This window comes from Piliocolobus tephrosceles, chromosome 5 (genome assembly GCF_002776525.5).
Source record: "Piliocolobus tephrosceles isolate RC106 chromosome 5, ASM277652v3, whole genome shotgun sequence".
Taxonomy (NCBI): Eukaryota; Metazoa; Chordata; class Mammalia; order Primates; family Cercopithecidae; genus Piliocolobus; species Piliocolobus tephrosceles.
In genome coordinates this window covers 161,578,418-161,604,926 of record NC_045438.1, presented here as the reverse complement: position 1 = coordinate 161,604,926, position 26,509 = coordinate 161,578,418, and the positions used below count along the sequence as shown (strand labels likewise).

General features: G+C 43.1%; 1 pseudogene; it reads right to left on the bottom strand.

Annotated features, from left to right (window-relative positions):
- Positions 1-13,111: 13,111 nt before the first annotated feature.
- LOC111548604 lies at positions 13,112-25,873 on the bottom strand (annotated as a pseudogene).
- Positions 25,874-26,509: the final 636 nt, after the last annotated feature.

Sequence of the window (26,509 nt, the reverse complement as noted above, 5' to 3'; positions counted from 1 at the left end):
GGAAAGCTAGGGGAGTATGGCATGCCAAAACCAAGAGAGAAAAATTTTAAGCCAAAGAAAATAGCAGTGGTATAAATGCTGCTGAAAGTTTGAGAAATAGTGAGAAGTTCCTATGCTTTGTTTATTTGTCCCCTCCAAACCTCATGCTGAAACTTATCCCCAGTGTTGGAGGTGGGGCCTAGTGGGAAGTGTTTGGGTCTTGGTGTGAACCCCTCATTAATGCCCCCCTTGGGGTGAAGGAGTTCTCAGTCTATTTTATCCGGAGAGAGCTGGCTGTTGGAAAGAGCCTGGCACTTCCCTTCTCTTGCTTCCTCATGTGCCGTGTGATCTCTGCACATTCCCCTCCCATTCATCTTCCGCCATGAGTGAAAGAAGCCTGACGCCCACAGCTGATGCCCAATCTTGAACTTTTCCAGCTCTTAGAATTGTGAGCCAAATAAACCTTCTTTCTTTATAAATTACTCAGCCTCATGTATTCCTTTATAATGACACAAAACAGACTAAGACAGAAGCTTCCTCTGGTTTTGGCAACACGATGACACTTACCAGATCAGGTTCAGTGGAGTGGTAAGAGTGAGAAGAATGGGAGGGGAGGCAGTGGGCTCAGTGACCACAGATGACACACATGAATGACCCTTGGAGCAGATCAGAGAAATAGACCAGAGCTAGAGCTGTGCCAGCTGGGTCAAGGGAGGTTTATTTTAGGGAATGATTTCAGAGCACACTTGAATATTGGTAAGAATGATCTAGTAGAAAGGATAAAAGAGATAGTGGAGGCAAGAGAGAAAAAGAAGAAAGAGAGATTACTGAAAAGCAAGCAGGATGGAATCCAGAGAAGGTGGGATTTGACCTTGATAGAAGCAAGGAAATTTCATCCATCATAACAGGAGAAAAGACCAGAAAAAACTGGCATAGATGTGGATAGACCAGGAGATCTGGAGGGAATGAGGGAAGGGGGTTCCTTCCGATTCTTTCCATTTTCCTGATGCATCCTAAAACAACATTGACATGGTTTGTGTCTGTGCCCCTACCAATTCTCATGTTGAGTTCCAGTTCCCAATGTTGGAAGTGGGACCTGGTGGGAGGTGTTTGGGTGATGCGGGCAGATCCCTCATGGCATGGTGCTGTCCTCACAATAGTGAATAAGTCCTCACAAGATTTGGTTGTTATCAAGTGTGACACCTCCTACCCCAACTCTCTCTCTTGCTCTGGCTCCTGCCATGTGAGACACCTGCTCCCCCTTCACCTTCCGCCATGATTGGAGGCTTCCTGAGGCCCTTAGCAGGAGCCAAGCCAAGGACCAAGCACTGCTATGTTCCAATAAAACTTTACTTATAGGCTGGGCACGGTGGCTCACGCCTGTAATCCCAGCACTTTGAGAGCCCAAGGCGGGCGGATCACGAGGTCAGGAGTTCAAGACCAGCCTGGTCAGTATGGTGAAACCCTGTCTCTACTAAAAATACAAAAAATTAGCCAGCATGCTTGAACCTGGCAGGCAGAGTTTGCAGTGAGCCAAGATCGCGCCACTGCACTCCAGCCTGGGAGACAGAGTGAGACTCCATCTAAAAATTAAAAGTAAAAATAAAAAAACTTTATTTATAAACACTAAAATTCGAATTTCAGATGATTTCTATCTTCATAAAATATTCTTCTTTTGATTTTTTTCCAACCATTTAAAAGTAGGAAAACTTTTCTTAGTTCATGGGCCTCATACACACAGGGGGCCCACAGGCTGTCATTTGCTGACCTTTGTGTTAGAGGAAAACGTGCGGTTCTTTTTCATGACAGACTGGGAAGTGAGTGAAGGCCTCGGCCCGGGCACACCTCTCTTGGACAGCATGGCCATGCAGGTGCAGGGTCTTCTGAGCCGTGTCAGAAACAGTTAGGGCTTCTTATCTCCTGCTAGCAGAGATTTATGTCTTATTTCAACTTGTATTTTCCCAACTTTCTTTCAAAATCCTGTATTAATTCTGGCATTTAAAGGTTCCACATACCTTGCAGCAGAGAGAAACAATTAATCCCGTACAAGTGACCATCTGCACCTCCAGTGCTGACTCAGGAGCTGACAAGAACCCAAGCCTCGCTGAGGTTTGAGTGCCAGCTTTGCAACCTTAGCTATCTTCAGGTTGTGAAGTTCATTCCAGTCATACTGAAATTTCAAGACAGTTAATCTATAACTGTTTTAGATTAGGCATATTTTACTAATTGAATTGAGAATACCAACATCATAAATTGTTTTTAACATTCTAATTTACTCTCAGATTTTTTTAAAACTACTAAATTATTTTTAAATCCTGTGTATCTTCATGCGTAAGAGAGAATATGAAAACAGTTTTAAATAAATGAATAGAACTGAAAACTAGAGAAAATTCAGACAGAGAAAGCATGGAGAATATAATTTCCTGTTAAGAACAAAGGAGGTGATAACAAAGGTAATTTAATTATAAGACCAAGATGAATTTAACATAATGTTCAAATGTTCATTGATGACGCATTCCAAGAATTTTAAAATTTAAAATAAATAAATTAATTTTTTTTTTGTCAGGGGGATGGAGTCTTACTCTGTTTTCCAGGCTGGAGTGTAGTGGCACAATCTTGGCTCACTGCAACCTCCACCTCCCGGGTTCAAGCAATTCTCCTGCCTCAGCCTCCCAAGTAGCTGGAATTACAGGCACCCACCAACCACCACACCCACCTAATTTTTGTATTTCTAAGGCAGATACAGAGTTTCACCATGTTGACCAGACTGGTCTCGAACTCTTGACCTCAAGTGACCCACCTACCTTGGCCTCCCAAAGTGCTGGGTTTGCAGGCATGAGCCAGCATGCCCAGCCAATAAATTCATTTTTTTAACCAATGTAAACTCCCTAATTTTTAAAAATATAGAATACTGTTGTTTTGTTTTGTTTTGTTTTGTTTTCAGGCACATGTCCATGTTTTACTTTCCAGATCTGCCGCCATAAACCAAACACCTCCCACCAGGCCCTCCCACCTACCCCCAACAATGGGAATTACAATTCAACATGAGATTTGGTAGGGACACAGGCATGAAACATAGAAATGTTGCTTTAGGATGCATCAAGAAAATCGAAACAATTAGCAACAATCAGAAACAGTCAGAAAGGAACCCCTTTCCCTTGTTCCTTCCAGATAAATCATTAGAGTGGCACAGTATTTTTTTTTTTTCAAGATGAAGTTTTGCTCTTGTCACCCAGGCTGGAGTGTAATGGCTCGATCACCGCTCACTGCGACTTGTGCCTCCCAGGTTCAAGCAATTCTCCTGCCTTAGCCTCCTGAGTAGCTGAGATTACAGGCATGTGCCACCACGTCTAGCTAATTTTGTATTTTTGGTAGAGATGGGGTTTCACCATGTCGGCCAGGCTGGTCTTGAACTCCCTGACCTCAGGTGATCCTCCCGCCTTGGCCTCCCAAAGCTCTGGGATTACAGGCATGAGCTACCGTGCCCGGCCAGTGTTTTTTTAAATTCACTTTAAAATGGAAGCATCCGGCTTATGCTTATTTCAGGGAGTCACAGATCTACCTACAGGGTGTATGTTTCAATCAAGCGTCTCTAGCATATCCACCTCTATTCATAGCTTTGCCAAGGGTTGTGGAGAACCAAAAGCACAAATTTTGCAAAAGGCCATCTAGGGTATCACTCATGGTCACTTGCTGGTTGTGTGACTTGGGCAAGCTATTTACCTTTGTGAGCCTCGGATTTATTCCTACAACAGGGAAAATATAATACTTAGCACTTGGAATTGCCAGGGGATTAAAAATAACATATAAAAGCTCCTAGAGAGTCCCTGGGAGACAGGTAAACTCTTACCAGGTGTCGGGACTCTTGTCTTAGCTCCCAAGCTAAATGCAGCCAGCGCTCTAAGAGCCTCTGTACACTGACGCAAAAGGGACAAAGCAAAGTGCTTGGCACATAGTCAGCACTCAATACACATTTGGAGGCTGACGAGTTAATTAACTGGCCAATTAATTAATGTAACCAAGGGCCTTCCATAAAAGAACAACAAAATCACAATGCTTTATTTCTATGGAGGTTTTACAGTCTCTCCAATGAGTGAGTCATGTCTAGAGGGCCACTATTGCACAAGGAGGGATGGAAGCTAAACAGGATGACACATGATCTGAGGGCATGGATGTTTCGCTCCTCATTTTCAACCAATTTGTTCTTTCACCCTACTTGCTTTCAATCAGTGCTCTAGACTTGTTTTATTGGCTCCCAGCCAAGGTCTCTAAGAAGGGTAGCTGGTCCTGGCCAGGCAAGGTGGCTCATGCCTGTAATCCCATCATTTTGGGAGGCCGAGGTGGGTGGATCATGTGGTCAGGAGATCGAGACCATCCTGGCCAACATGGTGAAACCCTGTCTCTACTAAAATACAAAAAAAATTAGCTGGGCATGATGGTGCAGGAGGCTGAGGCAGGGGAATCCCTTGAACCCGGGAGGCAGAGGTTGTAGTGAGCCGAGATCACACCACCGCACTCCAGCCTGGCGACAGAGCGAGACTCCCTCTCAAAAAAAAAAAAAAAAAAGAAGAAGAAGAAGAAGGGAGAAGGGTAGGTAGTCCTACACACCACAGGGCTCCCACCGCCATCCTCCTACCTTTCCTACCTTCTTTCTACTGCCATCCGCCCAGGGTATTAGATGACTTGGATTGGGCAATGAGTTCCAAAGCTTGTCAATGAGACTCTCAAAGTTTTAAACTGAGCTATGCAGACACCATTGTCAGATGCAATGAACTTGATAACCAACAAAGGTAGCATAGGAAAATCAAGCTTGGTGGCATTATTGAGCTATATTCAAAGTGAGTAAACAAAGGAAGTCAGTTGAGAGAAAAAATAAGAGCAGATGTGTAAGGAAAAGTAAGGAGAGGCCATGTAGCCTGCGAGAGGCCACTAGAAAGGACAGCTGCCATGGGGTCCAGTCGATGAGGGTCCTGCTCTTGGCTCCTGGGCTCCAGAGGCCCTAAGCATTCATGCCTGCTGAGTGCCCTCTCCATTGGCCAGTGACATTAATCTGTGATACTGCTGGCTGGGTCAACAGGGCAGTCTGTAGTGTGAAATGGAAAATTCTCTGCAACCTTATCTGGCCCATAGGAAGCCTTGCCATTAACTCTCTAAGGTGCACTATCAGGCAACAAGGTGGGAGAGCACAAGTAGGGTCAACTCTCCAGATCCTCATTCCCAACGCTTTCTGCCTGTCTTATAAGGTAAAAGCCCAAATCTCAAGGTAGTCTAGAAAATGCTGCTAGAATTGTGTGCTTTCCTGAGTTTTAAGCTAGCTGCTTCTGTGTGTGTGTGTTGCACACTCACAGCTGAATTGTAATTTATTCTCATTTGATTTATTGGTGTCAGTCTGTAGCACCCCAAACCTGAATCATGGTGCCTATGCTATCCTTTTCTCACAACTCGCCCTCTCTGTGTGAATTTGATTTTTAAATCCACTAGTGTTTTGAAATGTCTGAATTATTCATTCAGAGAAGCAATGCACCACGCACAAGACACCAAATTACTTTCTATGATACTTAGTCAAAGAAAAGGCCCCCTTTAAAAATGCTTAATCTTAAATCTATCTAGTCTCAAGGAAGGAAAGTAAGTTCATGTTCAAAATCTGTCAAGTCCTAAGTTGGTCTGGGAAAGTAAAAGCAAATTACAAAAACCGTACCAGGGATTTGTACACACTTGTTCATAATAGCATTATTCACAATAGTCCAAAGTGGAAGCAAACCAAGTTTTTCTCAACAGATGAATGGATAAGCAAATTGTGGTCTATCTACACAATGGAATATTACTCAGCCTTAAACAGGAAGAGAATTCTAACACATACTAGAACATGGGTGAACCTTGAAGACATCATTATCAGTGCAATAAGCCAATAAGTATTTGTCACAAAAGGACACTTACTGTATGATTCCACTCAAATAAGGTTCCTAGAGGCATCAACTTCAGAAACAGGAAGTAGAATGGGTGTTGCCAGAGGTTGAGGGAAGGTACAAGTGAGAGTTGTTTTTTAATGGGTACAGAGCTTCAGTTTGGGAAGATGAAAAAGCTCCGGAGATGGATGGTGGCGCTGGTTGCACAACAGCATGAACGTACTTAATGCTGCTGAACTGTACGCTTGAAAATAGTTAAGATGGTAAATTATATATTGTCTGGAAGCATTACAAAATATATCCTGTAAAACCCTTTCTACCTGCCCACAAATGTCTTCATGATAAGAGGCTTTTTTTTTTTTTAATTTTACTTGTAAAGAATGGAACTCAGATAAGAAAAGACCATTTGGGCCAGGCACCTGTAATCCCAGCACTTTGGGAGGCCGAGGTGGGTGGATCACCTAAGGTCAGGGGTTTCAGACCAGCCTGGCCAACGTGGTGAAACCCCGTCTCTATTAAAAATACAAAAATTAGCCGGGCATGGTGGCACATGCCTGTAATCCCAGCTACGCAGGAGGCTGAGGCAGGAGAATCGCTTGAACCCGGGAAGTGGAGGTTGCAGTGAGCTGAGATCATGTTACTGCACTCCAGCCTGGGTGACAGAGCAAGACTCCATCTCAAAGAAGAAGGAGGAGAAGGAGAAGGAGAGGGGGAGGGGGAAGGGGAAGAAGAAGGAGGAGGAGAACGAGGAGAAGAAGAAGACACCATTTGGGAAAGGTACATGACCACCCCATTTGCTTCTCTGGATGTAAAATACCAGCCGAGGAAAAGTTAGCACCCAAACAAGGTCAACTGATTTTGTTCTTTAAATTTGATGTCCCTCCTCATCCAACTCCTCTCCTCTCCGCCCAGCACAGGCAGGGGTGACCAGATCTTGCCCCAGGGCCTGTGCTGATGTCTGGCAGGACTCTGGAAGGAGCTTCCTCCTCCCCTTGGAGAGTGTTGCCCAACGGCAGGTGGAATGAAAGAAGTTTTGTCTGAGATGTATAGAGTAAAATCCTAGTCACATGAACAAAAATGTTCATGAATAAAGAGCTTTCATCAGAATGGGTTTGGATTTTGAAATAGAAAGTTGAAAGGTCTCACCATATTTCTCAATGCAAAATTTGAAAGTGTGCTTAAAAGTCTTCCTTGTTGCTGTTGCCATTACTTAAATATGTTTACTTCACTCTCTGTGATTGCTAGAGATAGATAATACCTCTGAATGTGTAACATTTCTAAATGAGCATGCTTCTTTTGTAACCTAAATTGCCCCATGTTTTACAGCCATATGGTGCTCCTCTTCCTTTAATAGTTAAATAAATATGTGCATGCTATAATCTCACAGGACGGGGCAGAGAGCAGCAGTCCCAATATTAACCATCCAGGGAGGGTCTTGTCCAGGTAGTTGTTTGCGTTGCCTCTTGCTACAACACCTGACTCCAGCTTGGTGCTGGGGAGCCTTAGGCTTCTGCCCTCTCTTCGTAATAACCTGGTGCAAACAAAGCACGTTTCTTCTCACCAGATTCCCCAAGATGATGTGGCATTTTGCGTGATGGCCAATGCATGAGTACAGGGAGAAACTCAAAATGGAATATCAGACCTCTAGTTCCTAGAAATCATTACCAATTTCTTGGCGTTGGGTCCAGGCCTCTTATCAGGTTGCTGGGGTCCTCACCTTTCTCAAGTACTGTTGCCCTATACCTTCTTCCTTCTCCCCTCTGGAGGCCCCAGCCCCTTCTCTTTAGGGCTGCCAGAGGGGAATCACAGAATTCTCATTCTGTTGTGCTGAGCAATATACCTTGCTAGGCTTCAATCTCTTCATTCACACTATGTTTTAAGCCCATTAATGTGTATTCCCGATAAAAGAGACATCTGCCTTGGTTTTTCACCATAAGCAACCGAACACAAAACCAACAGAAACATTTAAATTGTGTTTTTATCAATTTAAAATTTTTCTCATAACTTCAAGCTTTTCCTAAATGTTACCTTCACAATGAGGTTTACAATGGCCGTGCCTTTTAAAATAGGCAGGCTGTCGTCCTCTCCCTCCTGATCTTACCTTGCTGTCTAAGATTGTGTTCCATGGAACAAAAGCCTGAGACCAAGAGAGGCATGCAGCAGGCTCGTGGGGGGTGCTCAGGGAGCACACACTTGTGAGGAAGCTGGGAAGGCAGGATGGGGAGAGAGAAGCCGGCACCCCGTGTGGTTGGCTGGCTGCCACTGAGGACTGAACCAGCCTTACAGGGAGCTTTGGAGCTGGGAAGGCCCTAGAGTGTCTCCAATTGAGGAAAGGGGCTGGGTCTTATATCCCAGGTCCGGCAGACTTGGTCATGGGCTTCACCCAGGAAAGGGCATAATTCTAAGCAAGACTGTTTCCAGAAGCTGAGGGATGCAACTGTGAGTCATCAGCCACCGATATCCCAGCAGCTCAGGGATGGGGATATCTTCGTCCTGAAGAGGAGGTCTGGACAGAGCCACATAACATCCACTGTGCCTGCTCTACTTGACTTTTTCCCATGGCACCCACCACCTCATACCATGCTATACACAGTACTGTGATATTTATTGTATCCATTGTTTGTGGCTGCCCCCAGATCCCTCTGCCACCAGCCTGCTAGACTGCAAGCTCCATGAGAGCCAGGCTCTGGCTCTGCTTTGCTGGGGAAAGGGTTTTGCAGAACCATACCTGGCACAGGTAGGCACTCCACAAATATTTGATAATAAATGAAAGGATTCACGTGTCTTAAGTTAAATATTCAGGTAAGATGCAGGTGTTCCTCACACCAGCCATCACCACAGAGAAGGGAGTGGAAGATCTTTTCTCTCTCTTTCCAGGACAAATCTGAAAGATATTTTCTTCTCCTCCCTACAACAGACTAGTCATTTCTGTGCACTCCTTGCTTGGTGATTAGCAAGCTGTATAACCTTAACTAGTCACTCAGTCTCTCAGCACCGCCCTTCTTATTTGAAATCATTTTCGATGGATCGGAGTTGATGAAATTGACTTCCTGCTTACATATTCTGAGAATTTGTTGAACATCTACAGATGGCCCAGCATTTTCCCTGTTATTATTTTAAAGATGCCAACTCTAAAATTCTGTGAAGTATAGGGCCACATAAAGCACTCTTCTGATCCTTTGTGAATAGATAACTGCCGATCCTATTCTGAAGAAAGCCCAGGAAGTGAGTCCTGACAACATCCAGGAACACATTCTAGAACATATAGAATCACACAGTTAAAAAGTCTCCCTGTTTTCTAAATTCTTACTGCCACAACTAGTCATGTGTCTCTTTATAAATTAGCATTTTTTATTAAACTCTGAGTTCCTCTTAGAAAAAAACATGTACTGGCCAGGTGCGCTGGCTCACATGTGTAATCCCAGCACTTTCGGAGGCCAAGGCGGGCAGATCGCCTGAGGTCAGGGGTTCGAGACCAGCCTGACCAACATGGAGAAACCTCGTTTCTATTAAAAATACTAATTTTGTCGGGTGTGGTGGCACATGCCTGTAATCGCAGCTACTCGGGAGGCTGAGGCAGAATTGCTTGAACCCGGAAGGCAGAGGTTGCGGTGAGCCAAAATCATGCCACTGCATTCCAACCTGGGCAACAAGAGTGAAACTCCGTCTCAAACAACAACAACAACAACAACAATAACAACAACATGTACCTTACTTAAAGCCCATCAAAGTCTGAACATAGCAGACCCTTGGTAAATATCTGTGGAAATTGATTAACTAAAGGATCCATGGGTTCTAGGCTTGAAACTTTAAACTTCAGCATTCTCTTTTCCCCAATAAATCAACTTACTTAAAACAATTAGACTATGCCCACTCACAGCATTGAACAGCCATGGACCAAGACACTTAGATGATCAGAATCTTGTCTTGTCTCTTAGAGATGAAAAAACGTTAGGGAATACCTCCATCTGCCTGAAGATATTTAATCAAATATATTATCTATTTAATAATTTGCTTTAGGTGTTGTGGCTTTTAACAATGTAGTGGGCAATCAGTTTCATGAAAATTATCATGCTTCACCCTTGCAACAACAATTATCTGACCCATTCAACTCAAAAGGAAACTGAGGTACAGTGAAATCCAGTGGCTTGCTCACAGTCACGGAACTTGTAGAATCTGGATTCGTAACTGGTTCTTTCTCACTGCATCGACTGAACTCTGTCTGCTACACTATCCCTAACAGATTGCATAATATTTGTCTTAAGAAGGAATAGAAAACTAATGGGGAGGAAAACAGAAAAAAATCCCTTACAGTGCTTCCAAAAGGTGAAGTAGGAAAAGCAGTATTTTGACACCTGTATGCAAATGCCTACAGAGGCCAGGCAGGTAACCAAAAACGCCAGTGGGGGAAGGTGGGGAGCAAGTGAGTACCAGGTAGGGCCTTTGGCTGCTTGAGGGGCACAGCTCTGTCTCAGTGTCAGTCAGCTGTTTTTGTTGGGCAGGCATTTGTTTTGCTGAATCTTCTGATTTCTTTCAAGGGAAACTAGAAATCTGGTATTTTACTTTAAATCTCCTGATTTGTAATTATTGTCAATAAATTCAAATATTCTTATTAAAAATATAAAACTGTGGGAGTCATACAAAAACCCACTACTATGGCACCACTTTGTGACTTCTGGCCCAGAGCATGAAGTCCTATAGTGATGAGGTCAGAAGAATTCTTCAAGAATGTCATAGACAAAATGTTACAGAGAATGGGCTCCTGTTCTGTGCAGTTTTTAACCCTATTACAAAAAAGAAGGCAGGCTCTCCCCTACCTCTCATTAACCACTATGTGGAGCAACAACAGCCAACTCTTTTAGTGAAGGCTTTGAGTACGTATCTCCATTTCTGTAAATAATGTGCTTATATTGTAATTTCTTGATCTTTTTAAGCTTTAGACATTTGCTATGGACTTCCAACTCTGGAAGATGGCCCTTTGGGTCTCTTTCATACTACATCCTCAACATACACTCATATACATAACTTCCATTTCTTCCCATCCTACCACCAACGACACAGGTGAACACCAAAATTAGGGCTCAGCCCAGATGGGTTCTTGGCTTCACATAGGGAAAAAATTCAAGAGTGAGTCAACAAAATAAAGTGAAATCAAAGCAAGTTTATTAGAGCAACAGAGTACAGGAAAATGACTGCTTCATAAACAGAGCAGGGCTGCCCTATAGGCAGAGTAGCACTAGTGGATTGCTGGTTAGCTGTATTTATAACTATGCCTTAATTATATCCTAAATAAGGGATGGGGTATTCACAAATTTTCTAGAGAAGGAGTGAGGAGCTCCTGGAACCAAGAGTTCCTCCCCTTTTAAACCATATAAAGTAACTTCTGGGCATTTCCATTGCATTTATAAACTGTCATAGTGCTAGTGGGAGTGTCTTTTAGCATGTAATGCATTATAATTAGCATATAATGAGCAGTGAGGGCAACTTGAGGTGACTTTTGCTGCCATCTTGGTCTTAGCTGGTTTTGTTCAGTCTCTTTAAGCATCCTATTTTGACCAGATCCTGTTTGATCAGCAGGATTGGAACGAGTGCTCAGAAAACAAGTCCTGCTGATCTCCTACCTCACCAATATTTTCTGTTATTAAGTTTAATTGGATCGCTATCCACTGCTTACATTACCATGACTGTGAAGATGCCATTCACAACTGAGCCACATAGTATACTATGAGGACTTTTTCTTTCCTAAAAACTGTTTTTCTAGAAGTTAATAATCATTCTCTTTCTTTTGCTTAGTTAGTTTTTTCTGTACCTTCCACTCATTCAATCCCAAATTCTCAACCGCTTATTAAGCCTCTCAATATTTTCAGGTTATTGGGCCATGTGGGACTCTTCTGGAGGTTTCTGATGATTTAGATCAGGAATGAGTGCCCTCTCTGCCCAGGGTGAAGCAGTCCTCCCAAGATGTCTGAAAGATCCTTCCACCTATTCCATGTATTAATTCCCCCTTTTCTAGCATTCTCTGCATCCTTCTTTCTTATTTCCTTGTTTTGGAGAAGCCAATCCTCCAATAGCTTCTTGAATAACATGAGAGGTAAATGTTTTGAACCTTACATATCTAGGAAATGTCTATTATTCTCCCATGCACTCAAGTAACAATTTGAGCACAGAGTTCTAGGATGGAATTAGTTTTCCTTTAGATATTGCAAAGCATTGCTTGATTATCCCCTACCTTCCAATAGTATCAATGAAAAGCTTTTCTAAATACTGTTCCTTTTAGGTGACCTCTTTTCATTTTCTCTCTCTTATACTTTCTGGTGGGTCATGTTTTATTTTCATTTACTAAAACGTGGGGAAAGTCTTATAGATGTGTGGGTTCACCCTGTCACCTTTACCCTGAAGTTCCAATCATGTATTTCTACTCCCCCATGACTGAGCAAGTTAGAAGCTGCCCATGTAATCGCATTACAAAGGCTATTGGGATAACAGCAGAAGAGCTGGGGTCTCTGATGTGAGGTGAGAACTACACAACAACAAAAAATGGAAAAAACAAACTAGACACCAAAACCTCACTAAACAGCAACTTGGACGAAAAGACTGTCCAGTTGGCCTTTCCTAGTCCCCAACCCCAGAAGATAGGCAACCCCTTGACCTGCTTCACAAGATTCCTCAGGATTTGCCCAACTGCCAGAAGGTCTGCTTGGCTACTGTGGGTGGACATTCAGGCATGTTAGTGAGTTCTGTTTCTTATACATTGGACTTGCCAGTTTAGTGTTTGTTACTTCATCCTTGGAACTGAATGTGAATTCTGTAATCCTAAAAGATATATGGGAGGCCGAGGCTAGTGGATTACTTGAGGTCAGGAGCTCAAGACCAGACTGGCCAACATGGTGAATCCCTGTCTCTACTAAAAATACAAAAATTAAAAAAAAAACAAACAGATATTCTTCTAAAAAGCCGCAATGCAATGATCGCAACTCAGAAATTCCCGACAGTAATTCCTTACTCTTACCTAATATCTAGTGCGTATTCCAATTTCCTCAACTGTTCCCTAAATGTCTCTCTTAGATGGTTTTTTTTTTCCTGTTCCTTACCACCTTATTGGTGGTTGTTGTTTTGACCAAGGATCTCAGGTAAATATTCTTCATTTGATTCTTATGTCTTTTTTTTTTTCCAGTGGAAAGTAACTTTTATTGAGACCCCACCAGCTGCAAAATCTGTTCCTGGCATTAAGCTCCTTCTTTCTTTGCAATTTGGTGTTTCTTGAGTGGTCCTATGAATGCTTTCTTCTCCTCCATGGTCTGGAAGTGGCCATGGCCAAACTTGGAGGTGGTGTCAATGAACTTAAGGTCAGTCTTCTCCAGAACTCGCTGCTTTGTCTCCACCAGCAAGGACTTGCGGAGGGTGAGCACCCGCTTCTTGGTTCCCACCACACAGGTTTTCAGCATGACAAAGTCATTGGTCACTTCACCATAGTGGACAAAGCCACCCAGAGGGTTGATGCTCTTGTCAGACAGGTCATAGTCAGTGGAGGCATTGTTCTTGATCAGCTTGCCGTCCTTGATAAGGTAGCCCTGGCCAATCTTATAGATGTTCTTGCTGATCTCAGTGCAGTGATGGTAGCCTTTCTGCCCAGTGTGTGCCACAAGGGGTTTCCACGTAGCTCACAATACCCACAACCACCATGGGTGGCGTCTCCACAATGGTCACAGCCTCCACCACCTCCTTCTTGTTCACCTTGGATCCTGGCTTGTGGACTTCCTGCACGATCTGGATCATCCCAGCCTTGTATCCCAGGAAGGCTGTGAGGTGGACTGACTTGGACAGGACATCCTTAAGGAAGCTCTTCACCTTCCCAAGATGTCTGCTGCTGCGCTTCCAAGGCAGGAAGCCGAGGGACCCATGTCTGGGAGCGGAGAACTTTCTGTGAGACAAAATCCCACCGGTAGAGGGATACTTAATGTCTCTTTAGACTCCTTTAATCTTTTCCTCTAGAACGGTCCCCCCAACCACTCCCCTAACACACACACTTTTTAATCATGATGTTGAGTCCAGGACAGTCTTCTTGTAAAATTTCCCCTATTCTTGATGTATCAGGTTGCTTCCTCATCCTACTGTGTAGCTTGTCCTTAGCCTGCCCCCGTATCTCCAGTAACTTGAAGGATGGGTCTAGAGGCTTGATGAGATTCAGAATGAATGTTTGGCCAAGAGCACACCCTGAGTGAGACTGTGTGCTTTATGCTGCAGCCCATCAGGAGGCCCACAGAGTTGGGTAGTGTCACGATGGGTGCTATCAAGTTTGACCATTTCAGCCAAGTGTTGACCACCAGATCTCTCCATCATGAAGGTGCTTTTATCCCATGCAATTAGCAAACAACTCTGGAGAGATTGGCACATGTGGGTCCCCTGTGCCTCAACCGTCCACCCAATGGCTTGGCCCCATGGATGATCCTTTAGGATAGCAATCGTTATATGAACAGCCCATCACTTGTAAAATGCCTAATGGATGACTGGGAAGAAGAGAAAGGAGGGTTGAGGGAAGACACAGAGAACAAGGAATAGAAAGCTGGAAACAGGGAAGACAATTCTGAAAGCTTTGCTGAGGCCTTTCCCTATTTATATTCAACTTCTCCAGAGTCATGAGCCCTTTAAGGAAATGCTGGCCTGAAGCAATGACCAAAGAAGGTCTTCTGCACAGGCCTGCCACATTAGCAAAAAAAGAAATGCATTTCAGTGAGTCCAGGTATCTAAATTTTGTTCTGAACTTAATCTCTGACCTTAGCTAAGAGAGCTAACAAATCAGGAGGATGTGTACAGCCGCACCCCAGATAGGGTATTTGGACAGCAGATTTACATGCAACAAGAAAGACGCTGTGCCCGCTCGGGCACCTGGACCTCTTTGTACAGGGCTCGTTTATTCACCACACCCAACAATAGGCATTCATCCAGAACTCTCAGGTCCAAATCATTGCTTCTTTCAAAGCAGTACTTGCTCCACTGTTCAGAAACAAGTTTCTTTGAAAGACACAAGTGGTCACTTTGCTGACCAGTTCAACCTATATGTTGTCTTAGGTAAATGGTTTTCTTTCAGATTTTAGGACATTACGTCTGTCTCTATGAAGAATCTGGTGAATGCCTGCATCAAAAAGTATTTCCCATAGACTTATTTATTTATTTATTATTTATTTATTTTACTTTAAGTTCTGGGATACATGTGCAGAATGTGAAGATTTGTTATTGGCTCATATATTTAAACCACTTCAGTTTATCTCGAAACACATGTCTTTTAAAAGACATCCCAACACTCAAGACTTTGTTCTCTATGGCCCAGGCTGGAGTGCAGTGGCTCAGTCTTGGCTCACTGCAACCTCGGCCTCCCGGGTTCAAGCGATTCTCCTGCCTCAGCCTCCAGAGTAGCTGGGACTACAGGTGCACACCACTATGCCCGGCTAATTTGTGTATTTTTAGTAGAGACAAGGTCTCGCCATATTGGCCAGGCTGGTCTTGAACTCCTGACCTCAGATGATCCGCCTGCCTCGGCCTCCCAAATTATTGGGATTACAGGCGTGAGCCATTGTGCTCAGCCTGATTCTGTGGCATTCTGATTAGACTTATGACAATCAAGAGCCCTAGTCTCCAAAATAGAAATTAAAGTTTACTCCAATACACATAAGGGGCAAGCACAAACTCTCTGGCAAAGAGTTGACAATTAAGCAGGGGCAGTAGGTCTAGAAATTCTATAATACACAGCACAGCATGAGGCTGGCAGCAGGAACCTGGCAGGAGGCTGGGGGAGGGCAGGGCAGAACACTTCTCTGACTTGAAGAAGCAGAGGAGGTGTCTCCTGAGGGACTCCCCCAGGAATGGAAAATTATTCCCCACGGTGGGAACTGACTCCTGGGAAGTCTGCCAGTGCTGAGTCACCAGGTCATTATGAAAGCCTGAAGCAGGCTACTCTCCACAAGCTACAGTTTCACGACTCCCTAGAAAGGACTAGAATTATTTCAGGGGGAGTTTTTTTCAAACCTTGTATTTTTAAACTACGTGTTTCAAAAAGATGAAAATTTAAATTCACTTTAGTTTTATTTTAAAGGATGCATTATTTCTAAGAAGAGGGAGAAAAGAGAATCCTATTATCAAGCAAACAGTTGCAAAGGGTGCCCCAGCTCCTGACAGGCTGGGAATTTGGAATCACTGCCCCAGAGAAGCAAATGCTAGATAAATGCTGAATTGGCAAATTCTTCAGATGCTTTTTTTTTTTTTTTTTTTTTAAATAAAGAACTATAGTGTCTCTTTTCAACAGTTTTACCCTATGCCTGCCTCCCAGCCTCCTGGACTCCCCCACCTCATCTTTTGTGCCTTGTCTTGTGCTACTTCATCACCAACAAATTTCTCCTCAGCCTTCCAATTCCCTCCTGCAGAAGTGGACACAAATTTGCGGGAGATTAACTTTACAGGGACAGAAAAGCCCAACTAAGCAAAGCATTCTAAGCATTCAAAAGGACCTGGCCAGAAGCTCTTCATGTAAGAAATTTATTGCCAATTATACAACCTCACTATCGGTATCAGCAGTGGAGCGCTTGAAGGGCAGGAAACCAATTCTGACTTTAAAAATAAAATCGGCCCGGCGCGGTGGCTCAAGCCTGTAATCCCAGCACTTTTGGAGGCCGAGACGGGCAGATCACGAGGTCAGGAGATCGAGACCATCCTGGCTAACACGGTGAAACCCCGTCTCTACTAAAAAATACAAAAAATTAGCCGGGCGAGGTGGCGGGCGCCTGTAGTCCCAACTACTCCGGAGGCTGAGGCAGAATGGCGTGAACCCGGGAGGTGGAGCTTGCAGTGAGCAGAGATCACGCCACTGCACTCCAGTCTGGGCGACAGAGCAAGACTCCGTCTCAAAAAAAAATAAAAATAAAAATAATAAAATCCAGAGGGGAAAAAATCAGCCCGACGCTTCTAATGCACATTAAAATTGTGTGTGTGTGTTTTTTTCCTAACAGACATAATAATATTATTTCTAATAATGAAGAAGAATGGCATTATTCTCTCTTTTAGAGTGTGCAGATTTGGAATACCATTCTTTGTGTTAGGGTTTTGAAAAATTCTGTTTGAAAGTTCTATTCCCGTCCTTTCAACCATATTCTCTTTTGCTCTTCTCTTTTATCATTAAACAAACAAACAAAACACCAAACCTGTGTCATCTCTTGCAATATCTGACATGTGACTGTTAAACAAGGGGACATAGAGTTCCCGTCCTGGCTGCTGAAACAGAACTGCTTAAATAAAAGAGCCCCTTTTATTCCACTGAAGCTTAAGGTCCACGATCCTAAGCCCAAATTGACAAATGGATTTCCTTCCAGCTCACCTTGAAACACCTTTGCCATAGAGAAGAACCTTTCTTCTTTGCTTCTGAATCCACAAGAGGGTCTACCTGAGGAGCAGTCACATTAGTACCTTGGACCACCAAACACAGGAGCATCCAAATTAAAGGACTGTCCATTGAAGACATAGTAAAAATAAGTAGAAAAGACCAGCCCGAGAAGGGTCAGAATGGAGCCACCACAAAGGCAGTGATGTTGGCCATCATTTCATAGTTTTCAGTTAGTTCTGTCCCCAGCACCATCCTTGTCATTAGAAGAGACGTGGCAGGTACAAAACTGTGCAGGTCAACCTAGCAAGATATTCAGACAAGGGAAAGAGGACAAAAGGGCCCACTTGCAACTACTATGAGAATTATAAATGTTATTGTAAAGGATGAAATACTCAAACTATATTACAGGATAGAAATTGCAAGTCATTTAAAGATCTAAAGAAATAAAAAAAAACTCACATACTATATGGTAGCTTTCTAAACTTGAGCTTTAAATAATTACTGCTTTATCTAAATCTTTTTTTTTCTTCTCTTTCTGCCTTTAACTTGTCTGCTTACTGCGAACATTGAATAATAATAATAATGAAAAGAGTCTTTGCATCTTCTCTTGTTCGTACTGGCTCACTTGAGGTCTGGAGTTTGAGACTAGCCTGGCCAACATGATGAAATCCTGTCTCTACTAAAAATATGAAAATTAGCCAGGAGTGATGATGCACACCTGTAATCCCAGTTACTCGGGAGGCTGAGGCATGAGAGTCACTTGAACTCAGGAGGTGGAGGCAGCAGTGAGCCAAGATCGCGCCAGTGCACTCCAGCCTGGGTGACAGAGTGAGACTCTGTCCAAAAAAAAAAAAAAAAAAGAAAAGAAAGAAAGAAAGAAAGAAAAGAACAGAAAAAGTGGCCGGGCACAGTGGCTCAAGCCTGTAATTCCAACACTTTGGGAAGCCAAGGCGGGCAGATCACCTGAGGTCGGGAGTTAGAGACCTGCCTGACCAACATGGAGAAACCTCATCTCTACTGAAAGTACAAAATTAGCCAGGCATGGTGGCACATGCCTGTAATCCCAGCTACTAGGGAGGGTGAGGCAGGAGAATCACTGGTACCTGGGAGGCAAAGGTTGCGGTGAGCCGAGATCACGCAATTGCACTCCAACCTGGGCAACAAGAGCGAAACTCCATACCAAAAATAATAATAATAAATAAATAAATAAAAAGAAAAAGCAATCCCACTTTGCAAACTGGTCAGTGAGAACTTCCAGGAGCAGACAACACTGCAACCTTGGCAAGTGTCAAGGCCCTGGGGTCAGGCTGCTGAGATTCAGTCCTGACACTGAACTAGGCAAGTGGTTTAACCTCACTCTACCTAAGTGTCTTCACTGGCAAAACGGGGACAATCAGTACACCTATCTCACACCGGGTCAATTAAATGAAAGAATCCAGGCAAAGTGTTCAGCACGGTGCCTGAGAGCCAACCCTAACCATTACGATGATGACGGGCATCACTATCTCCATGTGCCCCCCAGGCAATCCCAGCTCATCTCTGAGCATTTCCTCTGCTTCTCCTGAAGAGCTCTGGACAAAGGCAAAGGAAAGTCCTCCTCTGAGAGGGAAGCTTTGGCTGTCAAATAAATAAAATATAGAATAACAAATAATTAAATAACAATTTGAAAAAGAATGTTGACATTCACACTAGGGGTGACCTGGTCCAATTGTTACTGGAATTTTTATGTTCCATGTATTGTATTTTTGTATTTGCTCAGTTTATTTATTTATTTGTAGAAATAAAGTATTTTAGGCTATACGTGCAGGCTTAACATGCCTTTTTTTTTTTGCTCACAGAGGAAACAAGCTTGCTTCAAAATCTGATTCTTTATCTAAGTAAACTCACCGAATGACTAATTGTCATTACACAAAAGTGGCACAAAAGATTGTGAAATCTCAAGAAAATTGATGTCTCTCATTCAGTAGCAAGATCAACCATTTTTGACCTTTCATAGAGAATCAAGCTAATAGTGAATGCTCATCTCTTCACCAAGCATGAAGCCCTATCTGCCTCTGCGTTTCCAGAAGGTCCCCAAGGTTTGCCACCTTGAAGGTGGGGTTCGCCTGAGCGTAGAGGAACCCGCTTCTCATGTGTATGCCTTCCCAAGGCTACAGGGTATTTGGTGGTTGAGTTCTCTTCCTACAAAAGCCAAAATGGTGAAGGGTCTGGGGTGTGGGCCAGTTTAAATAGAAGGCAGAGCAGAAGTGGGCTGACATGCTCATCATATGAGCCTTCCAGCGGTCTATGGTATCCTTCTCGTTTTTTTGTAGAACTGTCTATAGAATGAGCTTTACTTATACTGTGAGTCTAAGCTTTCAGTCTTGCCACAAATGCTTCACACAATTCCTACCAACCACCATGAGGTAAGAATCCCATACTCCTTTCTTAGGTTCCCAAGAACTAATCACTTAAAATGTAAATGATTCACAAGGGCTTCATTTTACCCCATCCAGACATGCACGGGTTGTTTTGCCTGTGAATTTTGATCTGTTTGTTAGTCTAATACTGACAAGCACATATCTGTTCATTCACTTTAGAAATGAAGCTTGAATCTTATGTGTCCTGGCTTTCTTAAGCAAAATAAAGTTAAGAAAATGCTTTAACCAAAGGAGAAGTTAACAAGGTTATGGTAAAATAGAGACTAAGAAATTGAGATATCAGCACTCAGTGGTGAGAATTTACCTAACCAAATCCATCCCCTCTAAAATAGAGACAATAGTATCAGCCTGACTGGTAAAGCTATTCTTCAGAAAACAAACAAACAAATAAAACAAAACACAAATAAACAAACAAAAAAACCCAAAAGTCAAAATCCACTTGCTAGACCAGTGGCTTCTATACTTTTATTTTATCATTTTATTTTATTTTACCAGTTTACATGGTAAAATATATCTTTACACCTTGACCGTACACAGACACATAAGCTGAAACAAAAGTTTTATGAGTCAATACTTCCCCTAATTACAGGCAATATAGGATGGTATTTTCTAACTCTATTCTATTTCATTTTAAGATGTTGATGTGACTTAGTAAATAGTTACAGCTCACAGTTTGAAAAAACATGCCCTAGAAAATTACCTCCTGTGCAGCTGTCTAATGAGGTCAAGCAAAGGGCTCCTGAGGCAAAGCCTAGCTTTCCCATTCTCATGCAGTCCCTGCTTGCACTGCTTCGTCACTGTTTCCCAAATGCCAGTGGTAATATTATTCTGACACTTGTTATAAGGGTAGGGAAGGCTTCATCCAAGATTACTGCAGGACGGGGTGGCTCAAACCTATAATCCCAGCGCTTTGGAGGGTCAAGGCAGGAGGAACACCTAGGAGGCCAGGAGTTTGAGACTAGCCTGGGCAACACAGGGAGACTCTGTCTCTACCAAAAAAAAAAAAAAAAAAAATTGTTTTTTTAAAGGACTATTGCAAAGGGACAGTGCAATAAGGGAGAGAGATTGGGCTCAACTCCAAATACAACAAAGACTGCTGGGGCCAAGAAACAAGGTGGGGATGATCGGATGAAAAATTACCAAGAGGACACATCAAGGGTACAGAGATTCTTGCAAAACTGACCCAACAGAATTCTTGCTAAAGGCAGGCCAAGGATACATACATCAAAAGTGAGGGATGTTAGAAATGAAAGTGTGAAAGTGCAGTGAGAAAAGAAAATGTGGTACATAAAGAACCTGATCACATATTAAGGGTGATCATATATCAAGGGTGAGGGATTCTTGCTAAACTGACTTAGCAGGATTCTTGCCAAGACTGGGCAGTGCAGGCTCGGCGATGACGAAGACCAAGGTCAAGGCCTAGTCGATAAGAGAGCTCAGAGGAGCCTGACTAAGCCTTGGCCAAGGAGAGTCTTTGCCACTGGCTGTGGTAAACAGAAAGATGGAAATGACTTTGTTATTACTACTGGAGGAAAAACCTCTCAGATACTGAAGTTGTCTTGCAGAAAGCAGGATTACCTAATGGCTCAAAGCATGGCCTTTAGGACTTCTAACTAAATGTAGCAGATTGACCTCCAGAGGCAGGAGAGGAGTTAAAAGACATCAGATGAAGAGACTTTAGCAAAGGAGAGATTTCAACAGGTGTTTATTATTATTGTTATTATTATTATTATTTTGGAAGATGGAAAGCAGATAAAGAAACGGTACAGATTTAGGAGTAAGTTGTGAGCTAGGGTACCCCCCAAGGGGAACGGGGAGAAGAGGGTGTAAGAAGAGGCCAGTCCTCTTCCAGGACTCCGAGAGCATAAGCTAAGGCACTAGATGCCTTAAAAGACAGGTGCAAGGCTTGAGTGGGAGCAGAGTGAAAGTCAGAACATGGTCTAGTTGGATCTCCCTGTGCCCTTTTCTTCCTTTGACCACAGCAACTACCCTCCAGCCCATACATACTACTTCACTTCTACCCGACCCGAGCCAGGGACTGGCAATTACACTCTAAGAGAAATTAACCTGAAATTCTCTAGACTTTGGGTCATCAGACACAGTGTAAAGTAGGGGTCAGTAAAATTGAAGGGACGGGTGATAGGGGTAAGTTTGCACTGTGGAGACTGAGACACGCAGGGATCCCCACTTCATCACCTCTCCCTGCCCCACTCATGGCTAGCATTTTACCAACCAGGGTATAGATACAGACATTTGTTTCCTGGATAGACTAACTGGTCCCAGAAAAAATAAAAATAAAAAAGGAAGCCTTTAGATATTGGAATATGGGAGTCCCCACAAAAATGTCCAGCTCACCACTTACCCTACTTTGATGCCCACCAGTTAAAAGTCCAACCTTGAAAACACAGAGCTTCCAAGCAGCTAAGGTCTCTAGGCAGGCAAAGTAAGACTTCAAGATTTAAAAACCAAAACAGACACAACAAAAATGAGAACCCAGGAGAAACAGAGACAATGCAGGAAAGAGAAGAAAACTTCTAAAACAAAAATAAGCCAGGTTACTCTCCTTAGAAAGAGAGAGATGATGTTGAATATATAGAACCAGAATAAAATGCTTTTAATGTAAAACAACCAGAAAACAAGAAATTTGGTCATTAAAATTCTAACAAACAATTGAAAGATAAGTCAAAGAAATCTCCCAGAAAACAAAACCAGAGGAAAAAAAGAAATAAGAGAGATGAAAGAACAGACTTAAAAGCTCAATCCACAAGTTTCAAATGGAATAGCAGGAATTCCCAAGGCAATATATAAATTGGAAGGAAGGAAATTCTATATAAAGAAAAGTTCCTATAACTGAGTTTCTATAACTAAAAGCTAAGATTCTCAAATTGAAAAACACCACTAAAATAATAATTTTTTAAAAATACACACCAAAGTCCTGCGCCATGAAATTTCAAAATACCAGGGTTAAAAAGAGAATTCTAAAGGGAACACATAGCAAACCAAAAAAAAGGGGATCAAATGACTTCAGATTTCTCTCCAGCAACACCTACTACCAGAAGACAATGGAGCAATGTTTCACAAATTTGAGGGAAGATCATTTATAGTCTGAAATTTTAAACTTGTCCAGTTACAATTAAAGTGAATAGTAGGACATATACATTTTTAGACATGTAGGAACTCAAGAAAAATTACCTTCCATGCACGCTTTCTTACGAAGCTGCTAGAAGATCTGCTCCAGCAAAACAAAGGAGTAAATCAAGAAATACGAGGGTATGAAATCCAGGAAACAGGACATCCGGCACAGGAGAGGGAAAGGGGAAATAGCCGAGAAAGAAAGGTCTAGCACGTAGCTGACTAAGAGGGGGCTCCAGGGAAGGTCTCCAGGAAAGGTTTGTGAAAAATGAGACTACAATTTCAGAAATTTTTAATAGAGACCTTATGTTGATAAGGTCTACATTACAGGAAGCCAGAGATTGAGGTCTACTACACTTCAATTTTTATTATTATTATTATTATTTTAAGACAGAGTTTTGTTCTTGTTGCCCAGGCTGGAGGGCATGGGGCAATCTCGGCTCACCGCAACCTCCACCTCCCAGGTTCAAGCGATTCTCCTGCCTCAGCCTCCCCAGTAGCTGGGATTACAGGCATGTGTGACCACACCTGGCTAATTTTGCATTTTTAGTAGAGACAGGGTTTCTCCATGTTGGTCAGGCTGGTCTTCAACTCTAGACCTCAGGTGATCCGCCCACCTTGGCCTCCCAAAGTGCTGGGATTACAGGCGTGAGCCACCACGCCCAGCCCATACTTCAATTCTTTAACAAATAAAAGTGACTGACTTTCTTTTATGAACAAGTATATCCAAAAGTTGACTTATCTCCTTGAGATAATCAAGGAGAGAAGAGATCCTGTGACACTCAGCAGGTAAGGGGAAGGCAGACCCTAGAACTAAAAGTCAGCACACTTCAAATGTGCTATTTAAAAGGGGAATGATAATACACTTTGAAAGAGGTCATAGTATTTGTCTAGCAGAATAAGTAGCATCTATAAAATGGTCACAATATTTGCCAAAGGGAGTAAAACCTTTAAGACCAATAAAGAATCCTTGGGAGCTAAACTTCCTGTTTCCATCACTTTGTTAATTTGTTAAGATTTTAATTTCAGGATCCATAACATTGAGTTCTATTTATTCTGGAGGCTGGTTTACTTCACACTTGCCCCCCACCCAAAGAAAAAGATACAGAGAATTTACAACGTTTGAAACAGGAAAACAACACGTCAATGCATTTAACATATCTGATGGTGTGTGTGGAAAGAATTAAAGACCAATATATTGAAAACTAAGTCTTTTTCTAAAGTAGGCAGTTAAATGCAGGAAAAACAAAAATTAGTGTAGAAAAAGAAATGTAATCACGACTGATAACTCTCTACTTGGCTACGTAGTCAGCAATATTTATATAGTTTAATAATGTAAATACAGTCCAACTAATGATGTCAACAAATAAGATATAATTATATTGAGAGGATACCGGAAGGGGAGTGTATGGTGTATGGGGCTGGTGTAAGGGTAAGTGGTATCGAATTGCAATGAAGAGACTATTCTTAAAAGTGTGAAAAGGGTTTAGGAAAGCAAAGAGTGCAGTACCTAGCACTGACAGTAGCAGGCAGTCAGTGCCACCTCTAGGCATGAGAGCTCAAGGTCAAGGGGGAGCAATTTCTAGAACCTAAGGGAGCAGCTATATGGAGAGTACTGCCTGCCAGAAGAGGAGGAAGGGGCTTACCTAGGAGAGTAAACGCTCTGGCCCCTGCATCCCCCTCCAATCCAGTCTCCTGCCAATGCCTCTCGTGAACCACACCCAACCCCGAAGCCAGTGATCAGGCAGCCAGTCCACTGCGTTCATACAGGTCAGCCTCTTGGTGGAATGCCCAGGGTGAGAAGAATGCATCTGGAAGAGGCAGATGGTGTCCAGTAGAGAGAGACAAAACTTCATCACTGGAAGTTGCCAAATATCTCAAATCAACACATCAATAAAAATTGGCATTCTCCTATTACATGTAGAATTGAACCGGCTAACATTTGCAAGTGGTTGCCTCCGGGGAGCAGGAAGAGTCGGGAGAAGGTGGGCAAGAAAATGCTGTTTTCATAAATCTTAAACTAGTTAAATATTTATGTATATTGCCTGATTAGGAAAAAATAGCAAAATATTGTAAAATGTTAAAAGCCCAAAAAAAGGAAACAAAACAAAAAACCTCAGCAGGCACAAGGAGGGGAAGAAATGTGCTAGCTTTGTCACTAAGCTAGACCCCGTGGATTTGAATCTCGCTAGCTGTGGGGCCCTGGGTCACTCACTTTCCCTCTCTGGCCTTAGTTTTTACAGCTCTAAAACAAAAATAGCATTTCCAACCTCAGAGAGATTTGAATGAGATGATGTATAAAAGCATTTGGCACAAAACGAGCCTTAGATAATGACAAAGGGATGCACAGAATGAAAAAGAGAGGGAGAGAGTATGAGAGTCATTAAAGACAATGGATATCTTTACCATTGGTTTGCTTCTGTCTTTTCTACCTTCCCTTGAAACCTTGACAGCTAACAGAGCCTGGCTCATGGCAAATGCTCAGTGAAAATCTGTTGAAGGAGAGAGTAGAAGACAGCCCTAGAGGACTTTTCTGCCTCACTCCTCTATTTGCTGTAACAGGCAAGAATCCAAGGACCTTGGAATCTGCCTCTCAAGGTTTCACCTTGAGCCTGCTGTTGCAGTCAGTCACTCCCTTGATGGCCCCAGCCCACCTCCTGGCTGCCCACCTCCCTGCAGCTGGGCTCCTAGACTATCACAACCCTGTTTTGCATGTGGAGCTTCTCAGAGCCACGGCCCATCCCTGAAGCCTCTCCTGGCTTGTATACCTGTTCCCTCCACTCATCACTCTGGAGCCTTTTTTGTGTGATGATGAACCAAGGAGCCAGGGCTGGTCCCTGTGGGACTGGTACATTGGAAAGACTATGATACTCTGCCAATGGCTTTACCACAAAGGCCCAGGGAGGCTTTCTGAACACAGTGATGGCAAGACTGAAGAAGCACAGTGACTCATAGAAGAGACCCCTGTGGCTCAGTCGCAGGGTCAGAGAGTCAGGCCGTCCTGACTGCACCCCTCCTGGTACTTCCAGGAGCGCTCCAAGGACAGGTTCTGATTTCACCTTCATGCTGCTCCCTGGCCACACATGCTTCTCCTCTGGGTGCAATGCGCTGGTGGGAGGAAATGAAGTTCTTTGAATTCTTTACTCATGAATACCTATTCCCCATGTGGGATGCATTTTTATGGCCTACTAGTGGCCAGTCCCCTTTCATTAATAACAGAACCCGGATGTATGGCAGTGACTGCCCTTTTGTGGTCATAGGCCCTGGAATCACCATGTGATCAGGGCCTGCCTCTAGGGAAGGTCCCTCTCCCTGATGAGAGAGGTTCAGCGGGAGGAAGCCCTTTGCCAAGACTCCCTCGTCTCCTGCTTGGGTTTCCATGGTGTGCAAGGAAACACAGTGGTCATCTTTGACTAGAAAGCAGGATGTTGCTCACATAGTAGAGTAGCAAGCACCCGGCCCTTGGGGTTATCACAGAGCCACAGAACCCACCCTGGGCCCTTCCTAGTGCTCTAAGTCAAGGGTCATGGGATCTTCAGCTGGTTGCAGCCCAAACAATCTTTAATGATACAATGTGTACACCATCAACAGAGACATCAAAGTCAGTTTCATTGCTCTTGTATTGCCTGAGAGATGTGGATGCCTTTTTGTCAAAACTCAACCCTAAACTGAGGGCATTCTTATTTTTTGTTTATTTATTT